Source organism: Amphiprion ocellaris, chromosome 1 (genome assembly GCF_022539595.1).
Source record: "Amphiprion ocellaris isolate individual 3 ecotype Okinawa chromosome 1, ASM2253959v1, whole genome shotgun sequence".
NCBI classification, from domain to species: domain Eukaryota; kingdom Metazoa; phylum Chordata; class Actinopteri; family Pomacentridae; genus Amphiprion; species Amphiprion ocellaris.
The window spans coordinates 16221467-16234521 of NC_072766.1; the positions used below are offsets into that span (position 1 = coordinate 16221467).

Genomic DNA, 13055 nt, shown 5'->3' on the forward strand with positions numbered 1-13055 from the left:
TGCAGCAAAAGGCGCGAATACAACCAACATGATACAGCATCTTCGTGACAATCATCCATCGCTGTATGTCCAAGTCAAGGTAAAATCATCATTTCCCAATAAAAAAGTAAAGCAAACACCGCGTTAGTGCCAACCAGTGCAGCGCTTCTAACAACTTTTACCACAAGTTTCAAAAATAGGGGGGGGGGGGCAATGACGTAGGCCTAATGCACGTGTGTAGGCAACACTACAGCAGTGATCCCCAACCACCGGTCTGTGGCCCGTACACAGAAAGAAAAAATAATTTCTGGGCTTCCGAGCCGCCACGCGCGCGCACACACACACACACACACACAGAGAATTATATGATCAGTTATGACAGATTCTTTACTCGATGTGTCCCTAATATTGTGGCCGCTGTGCGCAATGAGGTTGCCAAGATGGGACTGTCCGCCGCACGCGCGGTAACTGTCGGTTCCGAAGTCAGCGGTCCGGCGGCCGGGCCGCCCCGAGGACCCCCCGAGTTTCCTCCCGGAGCCAAAACAACCGGCGGGTCGGGAGCTCCGGTTCCCTCCTGCACTCCCGTTCCCTGCCCGTCGCAGCCGGGCTGCTTTCCTGCGTCCGCAGGCGAGGGGAAGGCGGCGGGCCGCGGCGGGTGGGGAATGGGAGCGCAGGAGGGAACCGGAGCTCCCGACCCGCCGGTTGTTTTGGCTCCGGAAGCCCGTGCCCTCCTCCGAAGATGCTGTCGGCCCGGTCCCCTCAGCAGGGAGTGTGGTCCGGGAAGCCCCGCTGACAGTGGTAGTGGAGGAGACAGTAACCTCCAGGACAGGGAGGCTGTCTGTCTGCCTGGACCTCCTGTCAGACTCTAGAGTTTTCCCTGGGAAATGATCCGGGTGTTTTGATTAATTGTTGTAAAATTAGTGGTGAATTGTTTATATAAACGTTTTAGTAAAAATAAATAAGACTCCCATTTATCCTTTTTTCTGTAGTTATATTGTCTAAAATTGTGGAGGATATTTAAAGCTTAAAATTAAGTGTTTTTAGAATCTTTAAATGTATTCTTTTTATGTCTTTTTGTTTTGTTTGATTTACAAAGTAAACACTACGTTATCAACCATACATTAAATTGCAACATTCCATAATACATAAAAGTCTCAAAGAGGCACTTCACTAACTTACTAGAATTTACTCACTAACTTTTGTTTTAATGATGGCAGCTAAAGAAGCCTTTAAGTTCCTCAAGTTAATGACTGTTTTGTAATGCAATTTGCATTTTTATTTACTACAAAGACGTGTTGGAACAATTTATTTTATTTTATAAGAACAGTAAATGTTTAAAAGTTTAAGTATTATTAAAGAGTTTATTTAAATAAAAACACTGGGTTTTTTTCTTTCATAATGTCGATAATCGTGAATAATCGTAAAATCGCAATATTTCCTTCCACAATAATCGTGGCTCAAAAAATTGAAATCGTGACAACCCTACCCCCTAGTCTCCATGGCAACAGCAGTCCTTGATGCCAGCTGCCTCCCTCAGCAGGACAGACTAAAACTGCTCAGGAGTGGTCTGAGGAACACGACAGAGCTAAGCTGTTCACCTGGGTTCCACACTCCCCACATCCACATCTGATGGAGCATCTGTGGGATGGTCCAGGATCAGCCTGGTCTAGGTAGGACCCACCCTGCAACCCACAGGATCCACAGAATCCACAGGACATCCCCAGAGGTTCTGATGAACCACTGGGTCAGAGGAGTTTTAGCAGCATAAAGGGACCAACACAGTATTAGTCAGGTGGTCAGAATGTTATACTGTTATATTGTCATGCTGATTATATGATCAGTAAATGTTACCATCAATTATAACGTCCACATTGATCAGGAAAAAAAACAACTATCAGTTCATTCAGAAACTGTGGGGTTAAACCTAAAAACACAGACCTCAACAGCAGTTTGTTTCAAAGCAGAACACCAGCTGGTTTTCACTAAAGAAGCTTTCAGAGCAACAATTAAATGACAGTTTTGTTCTCATTAAGTTCAGAGTCAGCCAAAATAATGTACACACACATCAGGAAAAGAAAAACTTTTATAAATATTTCATTTGTATAAGTACTTCTACACATATAGATTCCTCTTTCTAAGTTTGATCAAATCACGATAACTCTGTGTCCTGTTGTACGATGTTTTCCCAACAGATGGCGCTACCCTCATGAATGGAGCATCAACAAGTGACGTCTACAACACAACAGAAATGTCTGGAAGCCAGTGGCCACCACTTTGAGCACCTCTTGTAATTGTAGAGGCCAAAGATAACTTTTATTAATCTCGTGATGTCTGAATAAATTTGGTATTGAAATATTTATGCAAGTTTTTCTTTTCCTGATGTGTGTAAACATTATTTTGGCTGACTCTGTATAATGGGTTTCTGACAGGTCACCAGGCAACATCTTTTTATAATAATGACAAACATACCTGCATTCTACAGGAGTGATTTTCCTCATGTGCAGGTAAAGATGTGTGAGGAGCTTAGAGATGACAGGAGCAGGAGTCATCCTCACTAATTCAGCTTCCACCTAGAAACAGAAAGACCACAAACAAACACACTGATATACTCTCAAACGTTCAACCTCACAGCCTCAAAATATCTGTTTAGGAAGTGTTGTGTTTCTAAATTCTGCTGAAAGCATTGACAGACATTCTCTTACAAGGTTGTGTAAAAAGCAGCCTGTCCTCTGAGCTACTGAGAAATCTTCCTGAACAGAGTTTCTACGTGTGAATCGGCTCAACAAAAAGTAAAGCCTCAGTCAGAGATAAGCAGGTATCGCAAATTATAAACAACTTTCTTTGTTAACTCAGACTTTCTGCTTCAACCTCAGTCAGAGATAACAGGTATCGCAAATTATAAACAACAACTTGTCAGGTGACTGAAAATGAACGGCTTGTGCGGTTCTAGATCCAAAAGTAGGATGTTTCAACTCATGTTTTACTACAAATACATGCAATAATAAATAAAGACAATGGCTGGTTGTTAGTTTATTCACTATTAATGTCATTTTATATACTGGATTGAACTTGAGCAGTGGAAGAGAGAATGAATTTATTGAAATTAAGGAGATTCAGAGAGGTAATGTTGCGCAATGTTAAGCGCAGTTTAATTCAAACCAGCTGAACGTTAAACTTCAGTGCAGCTGAACGGGTTTCAGTTAACCTTAAAGCAAAATAACTTTTTTCAAAGCTAAAATACACAGCAGAGAAATACAGGTTGAGAAGTTCATTCTAGTAATGACGAACAACCGCGACAGCAACTAACACAGGTGTTCAGCGGTAAGTTAGCCACCTGTGTTAATTAGCCCGCTAGCTAACTTAGCCGCTTAGCTAGCTAACGCGTCCGGACCAACTGCTCAAACACAGACAAAACACAACTCTTCACAAGTCGCTGACTTAACGTACAACAAAACAACGCTACTGGTTAGAAGTATTTATCTTCTTACCGTGTTTTACTCCAAAAACAAGGTCAACAGCAGCCACAGATGCAACCAGCTTCCTACCATAGATACATATAGTGATGGTCCTCTGATGCCCGAGGCTTCGACACATGCGCTGTAGCTCATGAAGCAAACATATCGAGCCACTGTGCCGAGGCGTGGTTTGGTCACGTGACTCATGACGTTTGACCCACTTCAGTGACGTTTGAAGCACTCAACTGCTTCGAATCACCTGATTGGTTCGGTTTGTTATGTGAATCACTCAGCGGGATCTAGTGTTCCGGGATAGGAGATCCCTATTTAGTGTAGTTCATTTGAATTGTTTTTCGCAGAGTAGGTTGTTTTTTTTTCCTGTTGTTGCCGTAATTTGCTTTGAGAGAGTAGTATGTCAGATTTCGTATTTCGTAGAGAATAGATAAATAGATATATATATAGACAAGACATATATATATATATATATATATATATATATATATATATATATATATATATATATATATATATATATATATATATATATATATATATATTCGAATCCTAGGGCCAGTAACCTCCTAAATCAATCAAATTAATTAATTAACTATCAGAGAATTACTGGACCAGCTCTCCATCTAACGGGTCCGGTTCCCGTAGCCCATATGATACAACCCAGATGGGTGAGGAACGTTTTTAAGCTGGTAAGCGAGAAAATTCACCTAGCTTCTAACTGCCTCCATCCAGACGCCTATCCTGCTTCCACTGATAACTAACTCAACTGAGTAGCCACTTTCGAATGGTCAAATTAATTACCAGTCACGTCTGTTAACGGGAGCTTTTCTCTCATCGGATTCTGCACTTGGTAAGTTGCTAGGTTTAAATTTAGAGGTTAAGGAATGGATACCCCCAAGGATAAGTTTAGAAAAGGCCACCCCCGGCCCCAACGACTAGGTAATCTGACAGAAGCAGTTTTAGATGTAATGCACACAATAACCTGACTTTTTACAAACTGAGAAGATATATGTGGTTAATTCATCATCATGATAAAAATAAATAGAATTTCCAATCTGTTAACTTTAATTGCAGGATAAATGCTTTATTATAAAATTTCAGCCGGAAAATAGCAATAGCTCATAAATCATCAGACAACCAATTAAACATTAATTTCTGTAACAATCCTCTAATATGACCCCTAACTGGAACTATGCTTTTATCTAAGAAGAGCGATAATCACCCAAACTATGTAATTTGGAAGGGGAGAGCAGACGGTGTGATCAAAACCGGCTGCTCACCTGAAGACCGACGCCCCGCTGGGGCTCTGCTCCAGGGAGGAGGTGGAGAGAGAGTTCAGTCCCGATTTAGATCTGCTTGTATCCTTTATGTTGTTTGGCCCAATAAAAACTTTGTTATAATCCACTCTGGTGTTAATCCTTTGGAAATAATAGAGTTCGGTAATGTTCCTTCAGTCAGCGTTATTTTTAGATCACAGTCTTTCGTAATCCTCCAACAGTGCAGATGGAGCAGTCCTTAAATCCATAATTCCCGTGGAAAAGTTATTCCTTTACAGATCATGTTGAATTCTCTTCCAAGTTACGTGGTAAAATCCCCCATGCTCAGAACATTGCTGCCTGGCTTGCATCCAGCGACTACCTCGTAACTCTCCCAACCCGTGTCTCGATCCAGTGCAATTTATAGCAAACTTCTCTCTCCAGAATTTACATATGCGATGTCAGCATCCAGTTTGCATACGTGATGACAGTACACTTTTAATTTACATACGTGATGACAGCATTCATCCCCCTCCTCACTCGTGCACTGCTCCCATCCACCGACCTCATGGCCTCTGCGTGCTCTGGAGGAACCAAAACCTTGGACTGTTTGGCCCTTTCACCCAGTCTCAACTTTCTATTACTGTATTTGTTTCATCCACAGCTAAGAGCAGGCCTCCGGTCAGGGAACAGGAGCAGCTGATGTCAGCGCCTAATAATCACTGACACCACACTGTACATCTCTGCACAGTGCGCACAGACTTACGCTAAAACCCCCAAAATATATAAAATATATACAGTTCATTAACTTGTGTGGTGACCCAAGTTTGTCTCGTCTTCTCGCTTCACCTCCAAGTCAACAACCTCCCAATTTCACAGGGTGATCAAACTCTTCTGTAAACATCTCTATTTCGTAGTAATCAAAACCTTAAAAGCATTTCCATTTTCACAGTAATAAAAACCCTTACATCATTTCTCTTGGCAACCCAAGGCCTCACTTCCTACAGTGAGTTGCTGCCCCCATGTGGTTACTCCCTATACCAACATTATAAAAGACAAGTATTAAAATAATCAACTCCCCACTCCTCTGATTTTTACACTATTCAAAATAAAGATTGCATAAAAAAAGACATATTCAAAAATAATCAACTCACCACCGTTCCCGGTGAGGTACGCTTCTGATTTCTACACTGTTTCAAATAAAGATTGTATAACAAAGACATTCAAAAAATAATCAACTCATCACCTTTCACAGTGAGATACTCTTCTGATTTCTACGCTGTTTCAAATAAAGATTGTATATATTTAACAAATATAGGCATTTGGTTAGTTTACACACATTTATTACGTTAGAGCATGAATTAATGGTAAATCACAGGTTATATCATACTGTGCCCCCTCATTTGTCTGTTATTCTGCCAGAAGCCCGCACCTATGGCTGACTCAGGGATCTCATACCTCTATGATCTTTGACAATATGTATATATATATATATATATATATATATATATATATATATATATATATATATATATATATATATATATATATATATATATATATATATATATATAGATATATATAGATATATATATATATATATATATATATATATATATATATATATTCCCAACCCCACCACCCCCATAACACAACACCTGGCACAGAACCTTGTCAGGTGCTTAGCTGACAGACTACAAACCAAAGAAAAGAACAGTTCACTGACTGTTGCTGCACTTGTGGCTCTGCAGTTCAAAACTTTTGGATTCACCAATCAGAGTAGCAGCCAGTGTGAAAGAACGTTTAATAACAGAATGCACAACAATTAACATAAAGAATACCAAGCAGCAGTCATCTACATCACAAGCACCACCTCAGCCTCATCCTCCACCAGCAGCAGCACCTTCCACAGGTATTCTTTTTCTCTTCTGAATAGGGAATGACTGACATTTCTGGTGATGATGATGATGATCTTCAATATTTTTCAGTTCAACTGTGGAGCCTATTGGACAAAGACGCAAGTAGAGCCTGGCAAATGCAAAGCGCCACAGCGAATGCAACTGTAGAAAGAACGGCAGACCCACTGGCTTACTGGGCAACCCACAAAACTGTTTACCCAAACTTGTACAATGGAGCCAAACATTTCCTGTGTACCTCAGCCTCATCTGTGCCGTTTGAACGTTTTTTTTTTCTAAGGCTGGGAAGATAGTGAGTAAAAGAAGGAACTGCTTGAGTCCCAAAACTGTTGATAAATTATTTCTCAATAAAAACTCATAACCAGTTACATAAGCACACCCTCTTTACTGACCTCTTTACCAATAAACCCCAAGACATACTTTGCCAAAATCCATAACAATCCATATAATCTTTATTTGCACCAGCCTCATGTGAAAATGACATCAGTCTATATTTGTAGAGCATGAATGTAGCAGCACCGTTTAAATGTTTCATAACACAGAATATAAGTGAAGAGTATATAGGGTTACAGACAAACATGGCAAATAAGAAATATGCTCTTCAATAGTTATTGTCATTATTATTACTAGTAATATTATTTTTGTGTCCACTAGAACCCATACAGGAGTTTGCATGTTCTCCCTGTGCATGCGTGGGTTCTCTCCGGGTACTCCGGCTTCCTCCCACAGTCCAAAAATATGCTGAGGTTAATTGATCATTCTAAATTGCCCGTAGGTGTGAATGTGTGAGTGATTGTTTGTCTGTATATGTAGCCCTGCGACAGACTGGCGACCTGTCTAGGGTGTCCCCTGCCTTCACCTGAGTCAGCTGGGATAGGCTCCAGCCCCGCCCCGCCCCGCCCCGGCCCCCCCCCCCCCCCGCGACCCTAGTGAGGATTAAGCAGTGTATAGATAATGGATGGATGGATAGAACCCATACAATCATCTAGTGTAGTCAAACAGGAATGTGTGCATGGCGAATCAAATCCAAAACAATCCATGAACCAACGACCACGTCTTGATTGCACTTCATATTATTGACCACTAGATGTCCTACTCGAGCACTGTGTGTCATTGAGGCCTCGAGTAATGAACCATGTTTTGAATGAAGTGTCGAAGCTTCAACAAAGCCTCGATCAGCCATCACTAGTTGTCGCGAGACTTCGGCATATAAACGAGAACGTTGATTCAGCAACTAGTAAACTCACAACTGCAATATATTATTAACACCATCGACACAATAACTATTGAAGAGCACGTTTCTTATTTCCCATGTTTGTCTGTATCCCTATATACTCTTTGCTTATATTCTGTGTTATGAAACATTTAAACGGTGCTGCTACATTCATGAGATGCTCTACAAATACAGACTGATGTCATTTTCACATGGGGCTGGTGCAAATAAAGATTTTATGGATTATTATGGATTTTGGCAAAGTATGTCTTGGGGTTTATTGGTAAAGAGGTCAGTAAAGAGGGTGTGCTTATGTAACTGGTTATGAGGTTTTATTGAGAAATAATTTATCAACAGTTTTGGGAACCACTGTTCCCTCTAAGCTGCGCGCGATACTTTTTTTTTTTTTTTGCGCATTTATCATCTATTTTTTTGCCATTTTCGAGTTTTTTTTAACTTGAGTCTCGACTCGATCGTTTTTCTCAGGAGGTTGGACTTTAGCCTTTGTGCTGGAGGGTTGACCCCTCAGTTCCAAGACTTTCAAAGCCTCCAGACCTCCCGAGTCCTCAGGACCTGAGCTTTCACACAGTCTGAGGGCTGAAATTTTCTAAGTCCCACAGTAGTTCTCTGTTAGATTGAACTTCCAGACAGTCCAAGGACTGATATCTTCTAAGTTCCTGAGTACTTCTCTGTTAGTTTGAACCTTCACACAGTCTGAGGACTGAAATCTTAAAAGTTCTTGAGTAGTTCTCTGTTAGTTTGAACCTTCAGACAGTCTAATGTTTCGATTAAATCTTTAAGGTTTTAATGTTTAATTTTCTTTTTAAATCCTTCATTGTATTTTCAGTGTAATTCCTATTTGAACTTTTATTGTCTTTAAGATATAATTTTCTAATTAAACATTTAATTTTTTAATTAAATGTTTTGTCTTTTTTGGCCTTTTATTGGATAGGTGTAGGGAGAGACAGAAAAAAGGGGAGAAGAGTCGGGGGAAGACTTGCAGCAAAGGGCCACTAGCGGGACTCGAACCCGGGACGCTGCGTCAGAGACCAGCCCCTGTACATGGGTCACCCGCTTAACCCGTTGAGCTATATTGGCACCCATGTTTAGTCTTTTTAAGGGTTTAATAATCTGATTAAATGTTTTGCATTTTTAAAAATGTTTAACATTCTTCTTGTTTAATTGTATTTTTTAAATGTTTAATGATGGAAAATACTTTATCTGTAATTTCTAATATTTGTATTTTAAAAATTTTGTTTAATTTCATAATGACATGTATTGTATGTTGTTGAATTATCTCATTCCATATTTTGTCTGTTTAATGTAATGTAATGTAATTTAATGTTTAACTCCATTAAACAGACAAAATATGGAATGAGATAATTCAACAACATACAATACATGTCATTATGAAATTAAACAAAATTTTTAAAATACAAATATTAGAAATTACAGATAAAGTATTTTCCATCATTAAACATTTAAAAAATACAATTAAACAAGAAGAATGTTAAACATTTTTAAAAATGCAAAACATTTAATCAGATTATTAAACCCTTAAAAAGACAAAACATCTAATTAAAAAATTAAATGTTTAATTAGAGAATTACATCATAAAGACAATAAAACTTCAAATAGGAATTAAACAGAAAATACAATGAAGCATTTAAAAAGAAAACTAAACATTAAAAGGTGGTATATGTATATATAATTTAATTGTATTTAATGTTTAACTCTATTAAACAGACAAAATATTGAATTAGATAATTCAACAACATACAATACATGTCATTATGAAATTAAACAAAATTTTTAAAATACAAATATTAAAAATTACAGATAAAATATTTTCCATAATTAAACATTTAAAAAATAAAATTAAACAAGAATATTAAACATTTAAAAAAATGCAAAACATTTAATTAGATTATTAAACCTTTAAAAAGACAAAACATTTAATTAAAAAATTAAATGTTTAATTAGAAAATTACATCTTAAATTTCTTAAATCTTTTTAACAAAAAACTTTTTAAAAGTTTTATTGTATTAATTTTTTTTGTTTGATTTAATTGCTTTTTGTTATGTAGTTTATTTCTTTAATCTTCTTTTTCTGTCAAGATTTTAACCCCAACCTTAAAAATGAAATAAACCCTTAAATCACAATGAAAATACTTCTGTTGTCACAATCATGAGTTAGTCAATTATTCAGTTTATCAATTCAACTTTATTTGTTTAGCACCTTTTACACAGATGACAAAACTAAACAAGCAAAGAGAAAAAACTATGATTAAAACTCAAAAATATAAAAAAAAAAAAAAAAAAACAAAAAAACATTCAACATGGTAATAAAATATGTTGTGTCCAGGGGATGGAGGGAGTTTATTGAAGTCTTCTTGGGCTCACATGGGAAATCATTTAAAATATAAACTTGATATTCAGTCTAAGGAAACTGCAGAGCGACAGAAGAACCAACAATATCTCCTGTTTTCTCCTTTAATGAGTCGACTCTTCTTGTGCTTTCAGACCAAAGAACTACAGACTCTTCACAACCTGCTCAAACTCTTGGTACAGGACCTCACCACACGGGTCAAGAACGTTTCCATCTCAATTCTACTCTGAAGATCACCTTCTCCTGCTCAAACTGCTGACAAATGTTTCTGCTGCTCTAAAGTCTGGTCTCCAGAACTTCCTAAAAACTCTCAAAGTCTCTTCTGCTGCAGGTTGCTTTGTAGAACTGTTCCAGAAAACCTCACTAAACCACATGGAGGGGCCTCAAGATAGTCGTCCAAATGAAACCATACAAAAACCAAACTAGCACAACCCAAACGCTAAAGTCTCCTGCAGCCTACCAGAGAACCTCTGAGAACAGAGAATCAGGACAGGAACTCTTACCTTCTGGACAATCAACATCGGTTCTCAAACAAGAACACAGAATGTGTCTGACCAAAAACCTCTAAAGACTCACTACAGCCAAGATAAAGACACAACTCAGCTGCACCAAATCCACTAATCACTGCACACATTAGCACCATGTGCTAACTGTGGCTAAAGAACCACATTTACCAAGACAACTATCCAGTACAAAGCCCTGAAACACACCAAGAAACACAATAAAGACGATTTTACTGCTGGAAGCTTCAAGCCAACGCCTAAAGAACAAACTAACGCAACGAAGCCAAACCCGGTTCAGTGGTGAAGCAGAGGAAATGTTTGTCTGCAGCTAAATAAAGCAGGAAGACACTGAGCTGCTCAGGTGTTCCTGTTAACACTGAGCTGCTCAGGTGTTCCTAATAACACCAAGCAGCCACCTGGACAGCCAATAGGAACACAGCCACCTGGACAGCCAATAGGAACACAGCTTACTGGAAGTCCAGAGGGCTGGCTTAGTGAAGGAAATTTAATTTAAAGTTGAAGCAGAAAGTTAATAAAGAAAGTTGAAAGCCACCTTCGGATACCTGAAATCTCTGAGTTTTCACACAAAGAACACCTGAACATGTCAAACTGGTTCCATAGTAGAACCATCATTGTAAAAATGTCATAGTATGATGTGTTGCTCAAAAAACATTAGGACCCGGCTGTCAGGGGACAAACATGTAAGAAACATGAGAACAGAGAGAACCCAACCAGTAGGTCACAGTTTATCATCCCCCAGTCATCTCCTGAAGTCCATATGGTGAGAGACATCAGTATCTGGTTGTTCATTTACCAGAGGATGCTTATAATCATGCTGATGTGGTCTGTACTCTACAGTATTTTAGTGACTCAATAAATGCCTAAGTAGTTTTTTTTAAAATGCTTTTTAGTTTTTAATAAACATTTAACAGCCTATATGTAATCAATAAGTGGCCTTTGCCTATCTTAAGAAAAACTCACTCAGAACTCTATGTTAACAGTACTAAATAAATCAATAAATACATGCATACACACAAAAATAAGTTAATACATTAACTGTGTTAAGATAAGATTTAGATTTTTTTTTTAAAAATTGTTTTTGCAGAATCCAGTATTACTCACTGGTTGGTCATTACATTTTATTAGTTTGATTTCACTGTTTAAAATGATGCCACCTCTTTTCAGACAGAACCTGTGATAATAAAACAATACAAATTTTTTAGTTCCGTGTTAATAAAGCAATTAAATCTTTAAGTATGGCTAAATGCTTTTTTCAGAATTAAATATATCACTCCTTAGGTGGTAGTGGCCCCAAGTTCAGTAAAGTTGGAAAGATATTCACAGATTCGGGCTTCCAGCATCAATAACTCATTAGATATAGGTTGTCAAAACATAAACGGTGCCTCTTTCCCATTGTTGCAAGGCAGACAATGTGCTACAAGCCCAGTTTTATCAAAAGTAGCTGTCTTTCAAGCTACAGAAATAACATTGGTGTCTACAGAGTGAACAGGGTCCGTCTGCAATTTGCAAAACCGCTGCAACAGTAAAGAGAGACAAATATTCAATAACTTCACTCTTATACATTGTAGTGTCACTAAAATCACTGCAGCCTTCAACTGGCTCCTGTTGACAAAGTGTTTTAACAGAAATGTAAATGCTGTAATTTGATTCTTTTAATAAACCATGTAACTTGAATGGATGTGATGCTGGTGTGACCACAGTGCACACGTCTGATGTTGTTCACAGTGGTCCAAGGGACGCTCAGGGAGTTTGTGTGTTTGCTCAGACTCATGAAAAATTACAGGGAACATTGCTTGGGACTCAAGCAGTTCCTTCTTTTACTCACTATCTCCCCAGCCTTAGAAAAAAAAAACCTGTTCACACGGCACAGATGAGGCTGAGGTACACAGGAAATGTTTGGCTCCATTGTACAAGTTTGGGTAAACAGTTTTGTGGGTTGCCCAGTAAGCCAGTGGGTCTGCCGTTCTTTCTACAGTTGCAATCGCTGTGGCGCTTTGCATTTGCCAGGCTCTACTTGCGTCTTCGTCTAATAGGCTCCACAGTTGAACTGAAAAATATTGAAGATCATCATCATCATCACCAGAAATGTCAGTCATTCCCTATTCAGAAGAGAAAAAGAATACCTGTGGAAGGTGCTGCTGGTGGTGGAGGACGAGGCTGAGGTGGTGCTTGTGACGTAGATGACTGCTGCTTGGCATTCTTTATGTTAATTGTTGTGCATTCTGTTATTAAACGTTCTTTCACACTGGCTGCCACTCTGATTGGTGAATCCAAAAGTTTTGAACTGCAGAGCCACAAGTGTAGCAACA

At 38.5% G+C, this 13055-nt stretch overlaps 1 long non-coding RNA gene across 2 annotated transcripts; it reads right to left on the reverse strand.

Moving 5' to 3' along the window:
• Positions 1-705: 705 nt before the first annotated feature.
• LOC129347690 (uncharacterized) lies at positions 706-5661 on the reverse strand. Of its 2 annotated transcripts, none has more exons than XR_008599912.1 (3): positions 4730-5661; positions 2449-2549; positions 706-1719 (listed from the first exon to the last, which is right to left on the reverse strand). It is a non-coding gene; the product is annotated as an uncharacterized LOC129347690 (long non-coding RNA). The 2 variants fall into 2 exon arrangements; XR_008599927.1 differs by lacking the exon at positions 4730-5661 and adding an exon at positions 3468-3683.
• Positions 5662-13055: the final 7394 nt, after the last annotated feature.